Source organism: Rutidosis leptorrhynchoides, chromosome 11, assembly GCF_046630445.1.
Source record: "Rutidosis leptorrhynchoides isolate AG116_Rl617_1_P2 chromosome 11, CSIRO_AGI_Rlap_v1, whole genome shotgun sequence".
NCBI lineage: Eukaryota > Viridiplantae > Streptophyta > Magnoliopsida > Asterales > Asteraceae > Rutidosis > Rutidosis leptorrhynchoides.
In genome coordinates, this window is record NC_092343.1 from 67,117,218 (window position 1) to 67,140,438 (window position 23,221).

Genomic DNA, 23,221 nt, shown 5'->3' on the forward strand with positions numbered 1-23,221 from the left:
AATAATAATAATAATAATAATAATAATGGGAGTTAAATTAAAAGTGTATACCCTCATAATTGTTTTTCTAAAAAGAAATGGCAAAGACAAGGCTTGAACCTCCGACCTCTTGTTACTCACAAACACTCCTAACCATCTACTCCAATTCCGTTTTTCTGTTATAATTCACGATTTAATTCCCTTTAACCATGTTCGCCTGTTTTCATCCCATCAAAGTTATTCGGCCCAAACCCTTCCATAAGCCCAACATCCTAAACACTTCGGCCCAATCATGTAATTTAATGAATCCAGGTTGCATTTGGGGTCTGTTTCGATCCCTTTTCATGAGATCGACCGTAATGAACAAAAAAAAAATATTATAACACATGGATCACCTCATCTCCTCATCATGGTTACCTCATCTTCCATTAACATCAACTCTAGATTATATAATTGAGAAGGAACTAGTGGGTGTCGACAATGAAGACTTCTATTCCCACTTGTTTATTATAAACCTCAAATCATTATGATCCAATACTTAAATAATCAAGTGGGTTAACTTTGTCTGCCAATATTAAAAAGCATATAATGGTAGTTTCTTAGTTCTTATAACTCAATTCCTATTTATTCTATTGATGTGGGTCTCGTACAGCGAATGTGAAAAAAAAAAATTTGGCTGTGATCTTTCCAAACAAACCGAAAGAAGTAACAATGAACTATATTGATCATATGGTGGGTTCGGTTCTAATCATAAAATAGAAAGAAGAAAAAAAAACGTGCAGTAAGTTTTCAAGGTAAGTTGTTTTGGTCTTTATTCAATGATTACAAGAGAGAAGGAACGAAGGGATGGTGTGTTGTGATGGTGGCTATGCGACGGTGAACAGCAGTAGTAGAGGCTGCTCTTGATCCCAACAGAAGTCAGGAACAGCAGTTAACAAATGGTTCTTATGGGATGTGGGTTCACGAAAGGAAAAAAAAATAAAAATAAACAGGAAACCGTTGGGTCTTGTGGTTTGGTTAAGACAATAGAGTTGTGTTTCTGTGTATGTTGATGTATGGTTGATAGAACCAGTTACTGCAGCAGCAACAATTGATTTGGGTTGGGTCATTTTCAAGCATGAAGTGTTTAGTTGGTTTGGGGTTCGAAGGGATCAAGTAAACAATTGTAGGTGGTTCTCAAACAGTAGCAGCTAAATAATGATGATAAGATGATGATTGTTTAGGTGTCGTTGGTGGTTAGGTGATAGAGAAAAGATGGGTGGTTCATGGTGATTGTGAGGTTGAGACGATGATGGTTTCAAGTGGTGCAAGATGGACGAGGAGATTGTGGTGTTGAACGTCGGTGGTTTAATAAAGATATTCGATGTTGATTGATGAAGATAATGGTAGGTTGATTGATCAAGGAAGGTGGTTTAAAGTGGTGGGTGTCGTGATGATTTTGGTGTTGGTTTGGTTGCGTTTCTCGACTGGAAATCGGTAGTAAGGGTGGTGATATGGTGTTTTGCAGAAAGAGAAATGCAAGATGATAGTTTTTATGTAAATGGTATTATATGCACGGGTATATATCATATATATATATATATATCCTATATGATAACTAAATGTGTTAGTATAATAACATTGGATTCTTTCCAAGTTTTTGTTTGTCAACCACTAATTACGGAAATCATGAAATAAATGAAAGAGAGTGATCGTGATATGTAACAATATGTGTAATAGAGTGGCAATCAACAATAGTAAACTTGATAATATAGCAGCCATATATTTGGCTTTTATCTACAGACGGTTTTAACACAAAGTGCTATATCGTGCTCCGTTGTTAATTAGTGGCAGATGAAAGTCTTCCTAAAATTTCAAATTATAAATACCTATATAAATATATATATTATCTATTTACGAATAGTTGTTCGTGAATCATCGGGCATGGTTAAAGGGTATTTGGTTTCATGAATATAGGTTTCAAAGCTTTCGAGACTCAAAATTACAAATTTTGCTTATCGTGTCGGAAACATATAAAGTTTAAGGTTTAAATTTGATCAGAAATTTCCGGGTCGTTACAGATATCATTTCCAAATAACAATATATCATCCACATATAGTACAAGGAACATGATAGTGCTCCCACTAGCTTTCTTGTATACACAAGCTTCATCACCATTTTTAATGAAGCCAAATTTCTTGGCCTCCTCATTAAAATGATGATTCCACATTCCAGATGCTTGTTTCAATCCGTAGATTGACTTCTTTAACTTGCATACCTTTTTAGGATATTTCATATCAACAAAACCTTCAGGCTGAACCATATAGACATCTTCCTCAAGATGTCCATTTAGGAAAGCGGTCTTGACATCCATTTGCCATATTTCATAATCATAATGAGCAGCAATGGAAAGTAATATCCTAATAGACTTTAGCATTTCCACAGGCGAAAAAGTTTCATCATAGTCAACCCCTTGAGTTTGAGTGGAACCTTTTGCTACAAGTCTAGCTTTGTATGTATCCAAGTTACCATGTATGTCAGTTTTCATCTTGAAAAGCCATTTACAATCAACTAGCCTTGAGCCAGTAGGTTGTGCAACAAGTTCCCAAACTTGGTTGTCATACATGGATTGCATCTCAGCGTTCATGGCTTCCTGCCATTTATCTTTATCAATCCTTGATAAACCATCTTTATAGTTTGTTGGTTCATCCAAATCAACCACATAGCAACCGTCCATGAGAAACCCATATCTCTCAGGAGGATTACTAATCCTACCAGATCTGCGAACGTCTTGTACACTTTGATCATCCATTTGATCATTCTCAACATTTTCATGTTGAGTGCTAGTGTCAACCAATTGTGTATCATCTACTTGATCTTGAACCTCCTCAAGATCTATCTTCCTTTCACTATTACCTTCCATTAGGAACTTAGTTTCAAGGAATTCAGCCTTCCGAGCAACAAATACATTCTGCTCGGATGGATCATAGAAATAATATCCCATATCATCCTTGGAATATCCTATGAAGATACACTTCGTGGATCGAGCATTCAACTTATTAGGGACGTAACGCTTAGGATAAGCTTCACATCCCCATACCTTTAAGTATGATAGAGATGGAGGTTTTCCAAATCACATCTCATGAGGAGTTCGTTCCACTTTCTTGGTTGGGGCCATATTTAGAATACGAGCCGCGGAGCATAGACAGTAACCCCAAAATGATAGAGGGTAACGAGCTTCTAGCCATCATAGATCAAACCATATCCATTAGGGTTCGGTTCCTCCTTTCGAAAACTCCATTAAGTTGGGGTGTTCCAGGAGGAGTGAGTTGCGAGATAATCCCACAGCTTTTAAGATGATCTTGGAAAGCATTGCTTAGGTATTCACCTCCTCTATTGGTACGAAGTACCTTGATTATCTTATTGAGTTGATTTTGTACTTCGTTTTGATATTCCTTGAATGCTTCAAAAGTTTCGTCCTTGTGTCTTAACAAGTAGACATATCTGAAACGACTAAAGTCATCAATGAAAGTGACGAAGTATCTTTCACCTTTCCTAGTCATGGGCTTAAAGGGTCCAAATACATCTGAATGTATTAATCCCAATAAGTCCTTAGCCCTTTCATAGGTCCCTTTGAAAGGTGATTTAGTCATTTTGCCTTGTAAACAAGATTCACATACATCAAACGAGTCTAGTTCATTTGATTTCAAAAGTCCATTCTTTTGAAGTGTATGCATTCGATTCTTGTTTATGTGACCAAGGCGACAATGCCATAAGTAGGAATCACTCAAATCCCTTTTGAGTTTCTTGGTGTTTGCATGGTATATTGAGCTATTGTATGATGTGTCATCATGAACCAATTCATAAATACCATTCAAAGGCGAAGCCTTGAAATAGATCACATTATCTAAAGAAACATGGATATCATCATTAATGAAATTAAGATTAAAACCACATTGTTTCAAACTGGATACAGAAATAATGTTTCGAGATAAATCGGGTGCATACAAAACATTTTTCAAAATAAGTTCCAAACCACTTGGAAGCTTCAAAATAAAGTCTCCTTGAGCTACTACTTGCACCTTAGCTCCATTTCCCATGAAGAGACTTGATGTTCCTGCTTCTTGTCTACTTCTTTTGAACCCCTGCATAGAATTGCAAATGCGAGTTCCACATCCTATGTCTAATACCTATGTATTAGAAGAAGTAATACTAAGCTCAATGTATACCATATATACATTACCTAAGGTTTTCCCTACATCCCTCTGTTCTTTCAACTCCTTTAGGTAGACCGGGCAGTTGCGTTTCCAGTAACCCATTTCACCGCAACCAAAGCACGGACCTTCCTTGGGGTTAGCGTTACCGGCAACCTTTTGCTTCTTGTTATTGTTGGTTGGGGTAACCATCTTCCCCTTTCCCTTGCCCTTGCCTTGGTAGGTGGGTCCTTTCCTCTTAGCCGTCTTTGGCTTAAAAGTGTTATTGTTTTTGGACCCGCCTTCATTGATCATAAACATGGGTGAAGCCCTTTTACCCATGCTCGCTTCAGCCGTCTTAAGCATGGCATGTAATTCGCCAATGCTCTTATCCCATCCATTCATGTTGTAATTCATTACAAATGTGTCAAACCTCTTTGACAACGAATTAAGGATAAGGTCTGTGGCTAATTCATTAGACATGTTGCAGTTTTAGACGGTTTGCTCGATCAATTAGGCTTTTCATCTTAAGGACATAAGATGAAACGGATTGGGAGTCGTCCATCTGACATGCATGAAGCGCTCGAACCGTTTCGAAGCGCTCGACACGAGCTTGTTGAAGGAACATCTCCTTCAATTATGTGATCATGTCATATGCACTATGATGCTCGAAATCCTTTTGGAGTTCTGGTATCATAGTCCCAAGCATGTGGCACGAAACTTGCACTGAATCGGTGCAATATTTCTCCCAATGATCCATGCCTTCCGTATCATCCTCGTCCGGTTGATCGGGAATGGGGTCTTCCAATACATACGCCCTATCCTCTAGTTTGAGGACAATAATTAGATTGCGAAATCAATCCATGAAGTTCGTATGGTTGAGTTTTTCCTTTTCAAGGATTGACCTCAACGATAGGTTGTTAAAGTTGATTGGCGCGTTTGGAATGTTGTTGTTATTGGCGGCCATCTACAAAATTTAATAAAGTTGTTTTAAGTACCAATTTTAATTTATCAATCAATACCCTTTAAATCCAATTGATATTTATTAAATTTTAGAATCCAACGGTAAACCAAATTTCGGTTAGGTGACCTTTATCCCGTCATTTGATTTAGCTAGGTAGTTATTATATGACAATTGCAATCCTTTTGCAACTTCTAAGTTATGGGATCATGCAATCCTTTTGCATGGCATATTTATCCCATCAACACCTATTTGTTCTTCATGCTTTGGTGACCCTAAGTTCATGATTCCCAAATCAAGTCATCCTACTTGTGTAAATGTGTAAATTCAACATACAAGTGGTTAGGTGACATTTATCCCATAAGTGTGCGAAATTCACCTTAATCATATTAGTTTGCTCATAATGGTTAGGTGACCTTTATCCCATCATGAGTTCCCTAATATGCCTAAGTGTCACACAATAAGGATGGCATTTAACTTGTTTACCTTGTTAATTTAGGGATTTTAAGTTTTCATAATTTCTAGTTTAAGAAAACTATTGTAGCATACACTAACATGCATTTAGTGTGTGGTTCATGTGAAAATCCATTTTTCATATTATGTAATAAAGCCAATTTTATTACTTTGAAAATAAACAATTTTATTGTGTCTTAATAACCAATTATTAAATCCTTTTCATGTTCTTAATAAAAGTTTATCAATGTCCTTTTGCCACTTTTAATTTAACCAATTAAATTGTTTTTTATGTCGCTAATAATGTCTAATTTAACCAATTAAATTGTCATTTTGCTTGTTGTTAATTTGTGATTTACTTGTAGCAACCAAACATACCAACACAATAAATAACCATGCATGCAAAATAAGTATGTTCACAATCAAGCCAATTTGGTAGACATTTGTTTAGCCGAAAACAAATGCCACCGGTTAAGGGGTTATAACACAAAGTAGGAGATTTTAAATCTCCCACTTAATCTTGCATCCAAATGCTTCTTCTTATGTTCTTCCAAGTCTTCAACTTGTATCTTCATCATATTACAAAATCAGGGCCGTCTCAACAATTTAGATGCCCTAGGCGAAAATAAAAATAGGCCCTTATACACGTTAAATTTTTTAATACATATAAAAAGATTATACTAAAATTTATCATTACGAAAGAAGTTTTCAAGACAGCCGTAACATATTTTTTTTAATATCGAATATTTGTTCGACAATATTTTATTTAATTTACATAATTATTCGACAATTATTTTATTTTTAAATAAATATTAAAAATTTTGGGCCCTTCTAATTTTTGGACCCTAGGCGGTTACCTATGTTGCCTATACTCGAAGACGCCTCTGTACAAAATATATCCTAATGCATTTTGTCTAAAAAATGAAAATCAACCTAATCTATTTTACATGCCAAATATAAAATAAATTACATAACCAAATGAATTATTACATGCCAAATGAATAAATATTATTACAAACCAATTGAATAAATATAAATCAACCAAGCATGCAACCAAACACAAGGTCAAGGCATAGATTGTGAACTTTAACATACAACCAAGTATGAACCAAATGGAAGAACCAAAACCCATTTTTGGAACTCCATAAAATCGGCCTAAAATTCAAACCCACCTAAAACATTAATTTTTGCATTTACTTTCATGCATGTTAATAGAATGCAAAGTTGGTGGGTTTTAAACACCATATATAAGAAGCATATTTCATAGACTTCGGCTCTAGATACCATTGTTGGGATTTAACAAGTTTCAAAAGGTCTTAAAACCATTTAAGAATTAAAACAAAGCTGAAGCATGTAATTACCAATTTAAACTTGTTAATCTTTAATCAATTAAAGTCAAATCCCAAGTAGGATCAAGTTATGAAATATGCTTACAAAATAAAAGGATGTTTAGAGGTTATACCTCCTCAAGCTTGTTGAGGGCTGATTTGGTACAAGAAGGATGAAGGTGAAAATGAAAAACTCCAAGCTTTTGTTACACGAACACTACCCTTAATTGAGTTTGGATTTAAGACACTTAATCGCCTTAAAACCGAGCTAAAAACCCTTTCCTTTTGCACCCAAAATTCTGGTCAGCAACAACTAGAAGGAATGATGATGAATGTAGCTTCAAATGGATGAAACCTCAAGTTGTTATACCCCAAGCTTGACACCAACACCTATTACTTTAGTTAGGATTTAATTAGACACTTGATTTTAGCTTACACAACAAGTTTGGAACCTATCTTTGAGTCCTCAAAGGCCTACGGCCAAAAACAGCAGCAGCAAAAAAAAATGGTGCAGTTTTTGAAGTGTATTTGATGTATATGCATGTGTGTTAGTGACTTTGAGTCAAGGAACATGTTTATAGATTGATGCAAAATCATGGCCAACTAAAGAAAGGAATCTCTAGCATGTGCACTTGACTCCCAATGCCACTTCCAATTTGTTTATAAAAGAATTAGTTTTTATAAAACCATTTTTATAAACCTTCAAATATATATATATATATATATATATATATATATATATATATATATATATATATATATATATATATTTACATTTTATATAAAACCAAATTATATAAAATGTAACATAAATTTATTAATTATTTAACCTATAAATAATTAAATCCATAATATATAAATTATTCCATAATTTATATATATGTACACATCAAGTAATATTTCAGAAAACCATTTTTCTTAAAGTTCAAGTGTCGCGTATTTAATCAATGATCCAATCGTTAAGATTAAATACATATAAGTTGTTGATAAGCTTGTTATTGGGTATGACCCGACTTGGATCAAAACATATTAGCCACATTAATTTAATATGTCTCTCGGGCATACGAAATACCTTCATTTTATAACTTAGAAAAACCATAAAAATTATAAAATTTGAAAAATACAAAGGTTTTCAAAGGAAATAAGAATAGAGATATGTGCTTTATGATAACATCTTGTGGTCTTCTATTTTTTGTTTATACAGCTAAATGGTGAACAATCACTTCATCAATTCAGAAACCAACATCCCTTACAATTATTTGACTGCTATTCTAGAGAGGCATACATTATGGTCTGCTCTAAGCTCTACTGCCAGTGTGGCTGTCACAGATTTAGAGCTTCTTAATAGAACAGTTAGGTTTGTAGAAGCTACACAACCTACAGCTGCCAATCCACAGGGAGAGCAAGCTAAATTTGAATTTGAGCTGAGAGGGGTACAAGGATTCAGGAGTATCACTAAAGCTGACTTCAGGAGGATCTTTCAGATTCCTCTTGTACAGAATGCTCCTGCTTTCCCTGCTACTCAGCATATGATGAGCTCAATCTTCCAACTTGGATATGTTGGAGCTACCAATGTTCCACCAGCTAAGTTTCAGAAGAAATATTTTCACTCTCGGTGGTACGTGATCTTCTCGATCATCAACAGATGCTTGCTGATGACACAGAGTGGATCCGACAGCTTAACCGTGCCAATGCTCAAGTTGTTTTACTCTTTCACAAGAGTGGAACCTCCGGATTATGCAGAACTTCTGTGGGATTTGGTTCAGGCACAAGTAGATAAACCAAGGGGTTCATACATCCCTTGTGAAAGGTTTTTCTGTATTTTTATCCATGATGCTATAAATGCTTGCAGAAATGCAAATATATTTGTACCAGGTACACATGGATTACAGATGAAGAGATTTGGGGAGTTGAAGATGAATACCCCGGTGATTTTCGATAATCAATTCATTGCGCTAATTCCAAATTGGCAAGTGAGGCTAGCTGAACCCCAAGACGCTCGAATGCGTTCTTATTTTGAGGATGTAGGAATACCTCTTTCGAACCCGGTACAACAAGTACAAGTTGAACCCGCCTCGGTTCAAGTCCCAGAGGTTGTAGAGGAACATGTAGTTCAACCACCCTGGCCAGCTAATCCTCCAATTAGGATAAACCTCAAATGTCCTAGGGTAGCACGCCAAGCTCAACCCGTGAGGATCAGGGAACCTAGTCCTCCTAGGATTGAACCGACCCTTTCCACAACACCTGAGGAGAGCAACAACACTGATTCATTAGCAACTGAATCATCTCCCGAACATTCTCCAAAGAGAACACAATATATGCCTGATGAGATGATTCAAAATCCGCCAACCTTACGAGTAACTAGATCTAGGACTTCGACACCTATCGTCCGCCAAATAGTTAGTCCAACAATTGGTGATACGGACCAGGACCTAGAGCCTATTAGGTTACCTTCACCCATCTCTGTATCACATCCAACAATAACAATAAGCCCTACACTAAATGAAGCGCAAGCTTCAGTAGGCAAGAGAGCTAAAAGCAAGGATGGTAAAAAGACCAATCAGCTCATCCACTCTAAACAGGATTTAACAATAAATCTTACTGAGCAAGGTGCTTCGGCATCAAAGGAAGTAAAGTCTTCCTCTGCAGTAAAGTCTGCGTTGACTCAATCGATTCAGGAAACTCAATCATTGAAGTCCAGAACGGCCGAAGGGGAGCCGAAAAATCTTGAACATGCACCCTGCGTATCGGCTGGAAATCCTCTTGTGCCTCAATGTACAACAGGGTCTAGAGGTCTGGCTTATCTTGATGAGGAAGATTTGTCGCGTCCGATGGAATCGAGTCAACATGACAATCCTTCGGGATATTTATCAGACTTCCAGCGGACTGTTCCTTTGGTTCAAGAAATTGATTCATTGGTTCAAACCACTTCTCTTCCAGATTCTGAATCTCAGGGTCTGGAGGATGAGTCATTAACTGAACGAGATGTGCCACCTCATGGTATGTCAATGATTTTAGGAGTCGGAGATAGTAATATCTCTGCGAGAACTAAACCGACGGGTAGTTCTGCTACTTTGTCAGAGTCCCATGAGACTAAAGTCATGGATGTAGTGACCCGAACTTTTCCATGTTTATATATATTAATTGAGATTGATATTTACATGAATAAATGTTTCCAACGTGATAAGCAAACAACCTTGTTAAGACTTGATTAAATGAAATAAGTTTCATATAGACAATTGATCACCCATGTTGACCGGCGATTCACGAACGTTATAGACATATATATATATATATATATATATATATATATATATATATATATATATATATATATATATATATATATATATATATATATATATATATATATATATATATATATATATGGTTGACATAAGATTATGATGAGTAAGTATCTCACTAAGTATATTAACAATGTGTGATATACATAAGAAATGAGATTACTAAGTTAAGAAACTCGAAATGATATATATAACGATTATCGTTATGATAACGTCTACTAAATACATATGTATCATATTAAGATATTGATACACTATATTTAACATGATAAAATGATATTTAAATATATCATTAAGTATGTTAACAATGAACTACATATGTAAAAACAAGACTACTAACTCAAGAATTACGAAACGAGACTTATATGTAACGATTATCGTTGTAACAATATTTTAATGTATATATCATATTAAGAGATATTCATATATAATAATATCATGATAATATAATAATTTAACATCTCATTTGATATAATAAACATTGGGTTAAAAACATTAATTGAGATCGTTAACTTAAAGGTTTCAAAACAACACTTACATGTAACGACTAACGAAGACTTAACGACTCCATTAGAATGTATATACATGTTGTGTTTTAATATATGTATTCTTACACTTTTGAAAGACTTCAAGACACATATAAAAGTACTTCTACTTAACAAAAATGCTTACAATTACATCCTCGTTCAGTTTCATCAATAATTCTACTCGTATGCACCCGTATTCGTACTCGTACAATACACAGCTTTTAGATGTATGTACTATTTGTATATACACTCCAATGTTTAGTTCTTAGTAGCCCATGTGAGTCACCTAACACATGTGGGAACCATCATTTGGCAACTAGCATGAAATATCTCATAAAATTACTAAAATATTAGTAATCATTCATGACTTATTTACATGAAAACAAAATTACATATCCTTTATATCTAATCCATATACCAACGACCAAAAACACCTAAAAACACTTTCATTCTACAATTTTCTTCATCTAATTGATCTCTCTCAAGTTCCATCTTCAAGTTCTAAGTGTTCTTCATAAATTCCATAAATATAGTTTCATAAAAATCAAGAATACTTCAAAGTTTGCAAGTCTACTTCCAAGCTTTCTAATCCATTCCAACTAATCATCTAAGATCTAGGAACCTTTGTTATTTACAGTAGGTTATCTTTCTAATTCAAGGTAATATTCATATTCAAACTTTGATTCAATTTCTACAACTATAACAATCTTATTTCGAGTGAAAATCTTACTTGAACTATTTTCGTGTCATGATTCTGTTTCAAGAACTTTCAAGCCATCCAAGGATCCTTTGAAGCTAGATGCATTTTTCTCATTTCTAGTAGTTTTATCCAGAAAACTTGAGGTAGTAATGATGTTCATAACATCATTCGATTCATACATATAAAGCTATCTTATTCGAAGGTTTAAACTTGTAATCACTAGAACATAGTTTAGTTAATTCTAAACTTGTTCGCAAACAAAAGTTAATCTTTCTAAATTGACTTTTAAAATCAACTAAACACATGTTCTATATCTATATGATATGCTAACTTAATGATTTAAAACCTAAAAACACGATGAACACCATAAAATCGGATATACGCCGTCGTAGTGAAACCGGGGGCTGTTTTGGTTTGGATAATTAAAAACTATGATAAACTTTGATTTAAAAGTTGTTCTTCTGGTAAAATGATTTTTCATATGAACATGAAACTATATCCAAAAATCTTGGTTAAACTCAAAGTGAAAGTGTGTTTTTTAAAATGGTCATCAAGATGTCGTTCTTTCGACGGAAATGACTACCTCTTTAGTAATTGACATGTAACTTAAATTTCCGACTATAAACCTATACTTTTTCTATTTGGAATCTTAAATTAGAGTTCAATATGAAACCATAGCAATTTGATTTACTCAAAACGGATTTAAAATGAAGAAATTATGGGTAAAACAAGCTTGGATATTTTTGATCTTTTTAGCTACAGGAAATGTTTAAAAAATCTATACAAATCATATCCTAGCTAACTTATATTGTATTATACATGTATTCTAATATATTATGTAATCTTGGGATACCATAGACACGTATGCAAATGTTTTGACATATCATATCAAGCCATGTATATATATTATTTGGAACAACCATAGACACTCTATATGCAGGAATGTTGGAGTTAGCTATAGAGGGTTGAGGTTGATTCCAAAAATATATATACTTTGAATTATGATCTAGCCTGAGACGTGTATACACTGGGTCATGGATTGATTCAAGATAATATATATATATCGATTTATTTCTGTACATCTAACTGTGGACAACTAGTTGTAGGTTACTAACGAGGACAGCTGACTTAATACACTCAAATCTTTAAAAGATAATAAAAAATGGTTGTAATTATATTTTGATCATACTTTGATATATATGTACATATTTGTATAGGTTCGTGAATCGATCCGTGGCCAAGTCTTATTTTCGAGGAAGGAAATATCTGTGAAAGTGAGTTATAGTCCCACTTTTAAAATCTAATATTTTTGGGATGAGAATACATGCAGGTTTTATAAATGATTTACAAAATAGACACAAGTACGTGAAACTACATTCTATGGTTGAATTATTGAAATCGAATATGGCCCTTTTTATTAAGTCTGGTAATCTAAGAATTAGGGAACAGACACCCTAATTGACGTGAATCCTAAAGATAGATCTATTGGGCCTAACAAACCCCATCCAAAGTACCGGATGCATTAGTACTTCGAAATTTATATCATATCCGAAGGGTGTCCCGGAATGATGGGGATATTCTTATATATGCATCTTGTTAATGCCGGTTACCAGGTGTTCACCATATGAATGATTTTTATCTCTATGTGTGGGATGTGTATTGAAATATGAAATCTTGTGGTCTATTGTTACAATTTGATATATATAGGTTAAACCTATAACTCACCAACATTTTTGTTGACGTTTAAAGCATGTTTATTCTCAGGTGAATACTAAGAGCTTCCGCTGTTGCATACTAAAATAAGGACAAGATTTGGAGTCCATGTTTGTATGATATTGTGTAAAAACTGCATTCAAGAAACATATGTCGATGTAATATATTTCTATTGTAAACCATTATGTAATGGTCGTGTGTAAACAGTATATTTTAGATTATCATTATTTGATAATCTACGTATTATTTTTAAAACCTTTATTGATAAAATAAAGGTTATGGTTGTTTTAAAAATGAATGCAGTCTTTGAAAAACGTCTCATATAGAGGTCAAAACCTCGCAACGAAATCAATTAATATGGAACGTTTATAATCAATATGAACGGGACATTTCAATGGAGGCGGGTGATTCGAAAGAATCTTCGCCGGTGACAACTCCGGTTGTTACCCAACCTCCATCAGAAGGGGATATCATGAATCTGACTAGTAGTATGTACCGCCCTACATATAAGAATATTACCGCACGGTAAGTCAAACAATCTCATCGACATCGCCTTTAACAGTTGCTGGTGATGCTGATGCTATACATGGTTACACTGTTGTTTCACCAACAAGGTCACCTTCTCGTATTTCAAACAGATATGGGTTTAAATATCTCTCTGACAATGAGGTGGAGGAGCTATATCTTGCTGAGTTTGCTAAACGAACTGATCTTGATGAAGTTCGCGAGACTATGATGATTTATCTTGAGCAAGCAAGAGTGGTATATCCTTTATCTCCATGCAAGTCACCTGAACCAATTCACATGCCTGATCATGATGATTTCAATCTTGATAATCTTCATGAGAGAGAGAATAGACAATGTGGTTATAGGTCCAGTGGTTTTCAAAAATCAACTCATGAAGCTGGTTCGTCTAGTCAATATTGGGATCACGAAGTAGTTGAAATATCTGATTCTGCAAGTGATGAAATTGGGGAAATTCAATGTGAAAGTTTTCTAGATGAATCAGAAGCTCAGAGAGGGGGTGACTTAGGGATGTTAATGGTTATGGATTCAGCTGAACAATCAGAGAACAAGTCAGCTCCAGAGGACAAATGAAATTTTGATAATATTGAAAATATTTTGAAGGGGTCGTCTAGTGTCGCCAATGATTTTAATGAACATCAATTTGTCAACTTGACATCTCCAACCGATGAATTTGGGATACACTTTGAGAAGGAGATTTTCTCTAATGGCAAGGAAGATACTACGACTCCTCCAGATCTTAATGTTCCATTTAAAATTGCCGAAATAGTTCTTGAGCGTGACGCTAATTACCAACTTGATAAGGATGAAGAGAAGATGATTCTTCGTTCACCATTCATAGAACAACAAGCTTATAGAATCTATGGTGATTCTGATCTCGTCCTTTCTGCCTCAATGAGTGTTCTGGGTGCATGGAAATATCATAAGAAACCGGAATATCTCAAAGCTTATCTGAGTGTTCGTGACAAATTCAAATTGAAGAATGAAGAGAAACTTCAAGAACAATGGAATTTAGAAATTAAAAGCATCAACAAGGTTTTAATGATTAACAAGGATGGAGTGAAGATGCCATTGTTTCAAGTAACAAGAATGGATGATGAGGATTATCAGTTCTCAGAAGCGGATTTTGATAGATTAAATGTAACGTCCTCCCAATAGGGTCTGGAAGAAACGTTACTAATATCAAATAAACCAACATATTATAATACGAGAACAAATACTATATGAATAAAACCAAATTTTGCAGCGGAAGGATTAATAATGTCGTTACAAGAATTATAAATTGTTCAAATGCAGAAAAGTAAATATGCGATAAGTCTTGATCCTAGCCAAGTAAGTCATCACATAAGCAGTAGATATAGAGGTCCTGATCATTCAGTACCTGAGACAAACATGCTAAAAGTGTCAACCAAAAAGGTTGAGTGAAATTCATAGGTTTAACAAATATGATTGACCGTTTGTTCTTAGACCACAAGATTTGTTATAAAAGTAGATCACACAGATCCAAAAGTAGTACTGATTCGTGATATTTTAGACTAAACGTTTGTTTTGTTGCCCCGATGATAAGTTGGCAGTAACTTATCACCATGTTTAAATCATTATTAAGTAATACAAAGACATCGCGGTCAAATGTATCGGGGACGTTACTCCCGATAGGCCTACCCCCAATAATTAAGAATGCCTTATCCTGAAAGCAGTTAAAAAATATCACTGTAGGGTCTTAGTAGCATAAGCTAGTCATAGTACAGTTTAGGTTCGTACTTGTGTCTAAGTTGTTTAAAGTATAAAAGCAGCATGTGTCTCACCCCAGTAAGTATAAAAAGTGCTATAGCAATAAGAGTGGGGCTATGAAAGTCACCTTAGTAATTCGGTGAGTGAAAGTATTCCTTAAAGAGAAAGTATGGATGATCGAAGCACAGAGAAGTCAACCTAAGAATAAGTTGAGAATAGTTTAGATGTTTTGCCCGTATTATGATAAGTGTAAGTATTTTCTTTTATAGTAAGTTTAAAGAAGGTTTATCGTTTTGGAAAGGCTTTTCATACTAGACAAGCTTCCAATCTAACACTTTCAATTTAAAATGGCCTTTTCAGGTCATAGGTTTCTGAGCCACAGGATCCTTTAACTCGGTAATCCAAACTCTCCGCCTAGACTTTCGAGCGTCCATCCACTCGAGAAAGATCAAGATCTATACCCATCTAATATACCGTTCCAATACGTTTTTAGGTGCGTATAGAAATACAACACTTTATATACTTTACTTATAAGTGTTTAATATATATATATATTATATATATGTAAGGATATATATATATATATATATATATATATATATATATATATATATATATATATATATATATATATATATATATATATATATAGTTTAAATTATGTTTTAGATCAATATAAGAACCAATAATTATCTAATGATGCTAACAAGTGTTTTATTGATTTCATAACAGTAAGTAACTTGTATAAAACATAATAAAAATTTTCTATACATTAATATTAAGTTTTGTGTATTAAATATTACTTTTTATAATTGTTTTAATAGTTAAAATGAAAATAAATAGGTAAACAAGTTTAACACCACATCTTATATTTTTCTTAGGTTCTACTGATCAAAATAAACTTAGGAAAATTTTATAAATTTTTGTTATGGTGTAAAAGTATTTATTGCTAATTTCTTTTTCGGTTTGCAATAAATCAAAGTTTATAAAGTAATAATTATTAAATCAACTAAATTAATTCAACCAATAATTTTCGTGAGCTTATATTAGTATATTAAGCTTAGAAAAATTATTTGTATAATTATATTAATAGTTTAACTATTTAATTCAACTTTTGTATTGTTATTAGTTTAAATTCGAAATTAACTAGAAATATATATTCATTAATTCAAAAAAAAAAATTTATAACTTTCTTAATAGTTCTAAAGTAGTTTCTATTAATTATTGTAGTCATAAAAATATTATACCATTTAGTTCTCTTTTTATTTTAAAAACACTGTTTTCGGCTACTGTAGCAAAACTAAAGAAAATACAAATTAATTATTTAAAATGACAATTAAATCAAACATTAATTTTTATAATTACTTGTATAACATATGTGATAAGCGAAAATTGTAAAAACATATATATATAATCGTTTACTATTTATTTATTATATATCTATATATACCAAATATAAAAAAAATCAGTTTTTGATTTTTAATAAATATAAATTCGAATGTATAATTCATAAAAATAATTTTTATAGTCATTAGGATACTTAATACTAATTATCATGTATTTAAATTATTTATTATAATTAATTTCGTATTTATTTGGTATTTAACATAAAACTAGCACAAAAATATGATAAAAACTAAATAAAAACTATAAAAATAATATAGAGAACTTACAAAAATAATTTTTGCAGAGGTTTGAGAGAGAATTCTTCAAGTTTTTGGTGTACAAAATTTGTGCACTAGGCTATGGTATTTATAGTTACAATTTTTGGTAAAGAGAAAATAAAAAAATACAAAAGTTTATATAAAAAAATAACTAGTGTCTTGTAAAAAAATTAAAAGTATTTATGGCCAGTCAAGCCACCATTTCAAAATATAAATAAATAAAAGTAAAGTTAAAAGTAGGAATAAAATAAATAAAAGTGGATCTAGATCTAGTTTATATATAAAAAAATACTACTTTTAAAATATATATATATATATATATATATATATATATATATATATATATATATATATATATATATATATATATATATATATATTTCATAGTTCTAAAAATGTTAACTAACTAAATTTCTATTTTTATTTAATTATTAAATACGAATTTTTATAAATATAAATATATATTCGGTATTTATAAAATTATAATTACTAAATGTGGTTTTTATTTAATTAAATTATTACTTTATAATTTTATTAGTTTTATATATGTTACTACATTTATATATACTTGTATTTATTAATTGTATAATATATTAACTAAATACAAAATTAATATAAGTATTTTATATGTAATCATGTTATGACATAAATTTTTTTTATAAAAATTCTTACGCGTACGTTGTTGAATAAAATTTATTATTCGTTTAACGTTCGTTAATTTCGTATGTATATAACGACCTTTTATTAGTACTTAGAGTTTATTCATTATACTTAAATCTTTTGTTCGGGCATTATATAGATGGAAAAATGAGGGTCGTTATAGTACCTCCCCGTTAATGAAAACTTCGTCCCGAAGTTTTAAGTGGAGTTCCCGTCTGCTTCATCAACAGTTGGGAAGAGATGGGGGTATTTTCGTATCATTTGGTCTTTCCGTTCCCAGGTATATTCGGGGCCTCTACGCGAATTCCAACGGACTTTAACAATAGGTATGTTGCTCTTACGAGTCTGTTTGACCTCTTCTTTCATAATCTCTATAGGTTCTTCGACAAAGTGCATTTGCTCATCAATGCGGATATCATCCAAAGGAATAACAAGAGTATCTTCGGCGAGACACTTTTTCAGATTTGAGATATGAAACACATCATGTACTTGACTTAGTTCAGCTGGAAGTTCTAATCGATACGCAACGGGACCGATTCTTTGAATAACTTTGAAAGGTCCAACATAACGCGGACTGAGTTTATTTCGTTTACCGAAGCGGATAACACCTTTCCAAGGAGATACTTTTAACATAACGTTATCTCCAACTTGGAATTCTAACGGTTGTCGGTGAGGGTCGGCATAACTCTTTTGTCGACTACGAGCGGTTTCTAAACGCTTCTTGATTTGCACGATCTTTTCGGAAGTTTCATGAATAAGTTCAGGACCAGTTAATTGTCCGTCCTCGAGTTCATCCCAACACAACGGAGATCTACATTTGCGACCGTATAAAGCTTCGAATGGTGCAGCTTTAATACTAGAGTGATAGCTGTTGTTGTAAGAAAACTCGACTAAAGGTAGGTGTTTATCCCACCCTTTACCGAAATCGATAACACATGCTCGTAGCATATCCTCCAAAGTTTGGATAGTTCGTTCACTTTGACCGTCCGTTTGCGGATGATAAGCTGTACTCATGTCGAGTCGAGTTCCAAGAGACGCTTGCAAGGATTTCCAGAAATTGGAAGTAAATCGACTATCGCGATCCGAGATAATAGAAGTAGGGACACCATGACGAGTAACAATCTCTTTAACATAGAGTCGAGCTAACTTTTCCATTCTGTCAGACTCTTTGATTGGTATGAAATGTGCAGACTTAGTGAGACGATCAACTATGACCCAAATCGTATCATTGCCATTTGCAGTCTTAGGTAATTTTGTGATAAAGTCCATAGCTATACCATCCCACTTCCACTGTGGAATATCGGGTTGAGTTAGAAGTCCAGAAGGCTTTTGGTGCTCGGCTTTGACTTTCGAACAAGTAAGACACTTACTCACATAAGTAGCAATGTCGCCTTTCATGTTGGGCCACCAGTAGAACTCTTTCACATCCTGATACATTTTACTAGAACCGGGATGAATAGAATACCTAGTCTTATGTGCTTCATCCAAGACTAGTTCACGGAGATTACCATAACGAGGAACCCAAATTCGATTACCAAAGTATCTTGTACCATTGGACTTAACTTGCAGTTGGTTTTCGAAATTTATAGGTCCTTCTCCTTCGATAAGTGTAGGTTTGATAGCTTCAACTTGAACTTCGCAGATTCGAGAGATGAGATTCGATTTGATCTTAAGATTCAAGGCACGAACACGCCTAACTTCGTCCTTTCGACTTAGAGCATCGGCAACTACATTTGCCTTTCCCGGATGATACTTTAGTTCACAATCATAATCATTTAACAATTCGAGCCATCGTCTCTGTCTCATGTTTAGCTGTTTCTGATTAAAGACATGCTGAAGACTCTTATGGTCGGTGAATATCGTAAACTTAGTACCGTATAGATAATGTCGCCACATCTTCAGAGCGAATACCACAGCACCTAACTCCAAATCGTGTGTGGTGTAATTAACTTCATGTTTCTTTAATTGTCGGGAGGCATAAGCGATAACCTTCTTGCGTTGCATTAGAACACAACCGAACCCTTGTTTCGAGGCATCGCAGTAGACAACAAAATCGTCGGAACCTTCAGGTAAAGATAAGATCGGAGCAGTGGTCAACTTCTCTTTCAGAATCTTAAATGCAGACTCTTGTTCTTCGGACCACTCGAATTTCTTCCCTTTGTGAGTTAACTTGGTGAGAGGCTTTGCAAGAAGAGAAAAATCTTTAATAAATCTTCGGTAGTAACAGGCAAGTCCCAAAAATTGGCGAATATGCTTCGCAGTCTTTGGCACTTCCCAATTCTGAACAGCGGTGATTTTAGCGGGATCGACATGTATTCCATTACTATCTACAACATGTCCAAGGAATTGTATGGTTCTAAGCCAAAACTCACACTTAGAAAATTTTGCGTAGAGTTTTTCTTTTTTTAAGAGTTCAAGAATCAATCGTAAATGTTGCTCATGTTCTTTCTCGCTTTTAGAATAGGTCAAGATGTCGTCGATAAAAACAATAACGAATTTATCAAGGTAAGGCTTGCAAACACGGTTCATAAGATCCATAAATATGGCTGGAGCATTGGTTAAACCGAAAGGCATAACATAAAATTCGTAATGTCCGTATTGGGTGCGGAATGCAGTCTTAGGAATGTCAGACTCCTTGACTCTGAGCTGGTGATAACCGGATCTTAAATCAATCTTAGAATAAACGCTTGACCCTTGAAGTTGGTCGAATAGATCATCAATGCGAGGTAACGGGTAACGATTCTTTATGGTAAGCTTGTTGAGCTCTCGGTAATCAATACACATTCTCAATGTACCATCCTTCTTTTTGACAAATAAGACAGGAGCTCCCCACGGGGATGAACTTGGACGAATAAAACCTAGATCCAAAAGTTCTTGGAGTTGGTTAGAAAGTTCCTTCATTTCGGAAGGTGCTAAACGATACGGTGCTTTAGCAATGGGTGCAGCACCTGGAGATAAATCGATTTGAAATTCAACTTGACGAGGCGGTGGAAGACCAGGGAGATTTTCGGGAAACACATCGGGAAAATCTTTAACAACCGGGACATTTTCAATACGCGTTTCTTCGAATTCGATCATTTTAACGTGAGCTAGTATGGCGGAGTAACCTTTCACAAGGTACTTACGGGCTTTAAGACATGAGATGATATTAAGATTGGAACAACTCCGTTTGCCTTGGATAATAAGAGTTTCTCCACTTCCTAACGGAATTTGAACGGTCTTATCGAAACACATGATGGCTGCTCTCAATGGACCTAACCAATCCATTCCAACCACTACATCGAAACTACCTAGCTCGACCGGCAAAAGGTCTATCTTGAATTCCTTATCGGCTAGAATTAGGTTGCAGTTTTTATATATTTTATCAACTTTCATTAACTTCCCATTAGCCACTTCTACTAATCGTCTAGTTTGTAGGGTTTGGGGCTTTTCAGTAAAAAGGGTGCAAAACTCATTTGACACATAACTCTTATCGACTCCCGTATCAAATAAAATAGTGGCATAATAATTATTGACGAGGTACGTACCGGTAATGACCTCATCCTCATCACTGGCTTCTGCAGCAGTAATCACAAAAGCACGACCTTTGGCAGTAGCATTTGCTCCAGTAGCTGGAGTATTTTTCTTCTTTGGACAATTCGGGCTAATATGCCCCTTTTCACCACAAGTATAGCATGTTGGAGGAGCTCTAGCCGGAACAATGGCTCTATTCTGAGGTAGGGTTCTACAAGTCTTTGCAGCATGGCCTATCTTCTTACATATTGTACACACAGCAGTGCACTTTCCCGGATGATGCCTTTCACATTTAGAACAAAACGGACTAGTACCCTGATAACCGGGTCTCGTACCATTTCCCGGTTTCTTGTTAACATTTTGAGCTGAACCCTGAGATGGTTCAAATTTCCTCTTATTGTCACCGTTTTTAACTTCGAATTGTTTATTAGCCGAAACTCTCCTACGTTTAGCCATCATTAAACTCTGTGCCATGTGGATCACAGCATCCACAGTAACCTTCTCGGAAGAAATCACATTCCCTTGAACATCCTCGGGTAGACCCTCGATATACCGCTCTATCCTGCGGGCTTCAGTTGGGAACATTTCGGGACATAAGGTAGAAAGCTCCAAAAAACGATTGGTATAGCTTTCGATATCGGTTCCTTTAACTCTGAGTTCCCAGTACTCAGCTTCGAGCTTTTGGACTTGACTTCTTGGGCAAAACTTAGTGATCATCATGCCTTTGAGTTCATCCCATGGGGTAGTATTAGCATTATCTATTCCCACAGATTTGGCATGAGCAGTCCACCATGTCATAGCATTGCCAGTGAGTGAACTTGTGGAAAACTTCACTCGATCATTATCTCCGCAGTTACAGATACGAAAGATTGATTCTAGCTTTTCAAACCATCGGACCAGTTCTACGGCTTCTTCTTTTCCACTAAAAGTGGGTGGGCTACAGTTCTTAAAATCTTTATAGGAGCAAGTTTTAGAAGGAACATTATGATTGTTGTTGTTATTGTTATTGCCTTGGGCGGCTGCTAGCAGCAATTGAAATTGCTCAGTAGAAAGAGTGACATTTGGTATAAGATTGTTGTTGTTGTTGTTGTTGTTGTTACCACGAGTTGAGTGAGCCATTGATCTTCAAAACATAAATACATTATTAGTTGAAGAATCAAGATGTTATAAGTTTACAATCATGATCTATAACATTTACACAACACACATAGGTGAATAAGACAATATGCTTAAATAAACACTTAACATTATTGGAAACGAGGCATTATATAAGCCTTTATTACACGAGTTTGGAATGGAAAAAGTTTAGGCATAAGCCTTTACATAGATGGGTAAATGGAAAATAGGAAAACAAAAGATAGGTTTTAGTTCTTCTTTTTCTCGTTCTCAGCTTCCTTCATAAATTTCTCTATCTTTTCATTTTTCTCCTTTTGTTTCTCGTGGAGGAATTCAAAATTATCGTAAAGGTTAGTGATGCGGCTGTTGACAAAGTTGTTGTTGAAATCCTTGATAGCCAGTTGATGATTGATTCGGTTTTTCTCTATTTTCATCTTAGACTCAACTAGTTCTTGGAGGTAGGCAAGAGATTGCTTTCCCCAACGGGTATTCCGTTCTTCCTCAGTCTTCACTTTCATTACTGTCTCCATTACTTTGTCCATGTTATTTTTCACAAGTTTTTCTAGTTTTTCAGTTTGAGAGTCGAAGGACTCTTTGATGATTTCTTTCAAGATTGTGTTTTCTTTTTCTAGGTTGTTTAGACGCATTTCTATCCGAGCAACTTGGCGCCTACTATACTCTTTATTCTTATCACAACTTCGCTGAAGGTTGAGGATATCAGACTTCACCCTTACGTTTTCCATGTTATTACAAAATAATGGATCGGCTTCTCTAGTGGAGGCGGGTTCGGGTTGTTTTCTCTTTCGAGATGAGTTTTCAGATGATTCTTTAATAGGCTCTTCTTCAGGCTCATAACCTGAGAAGTCACTATCGT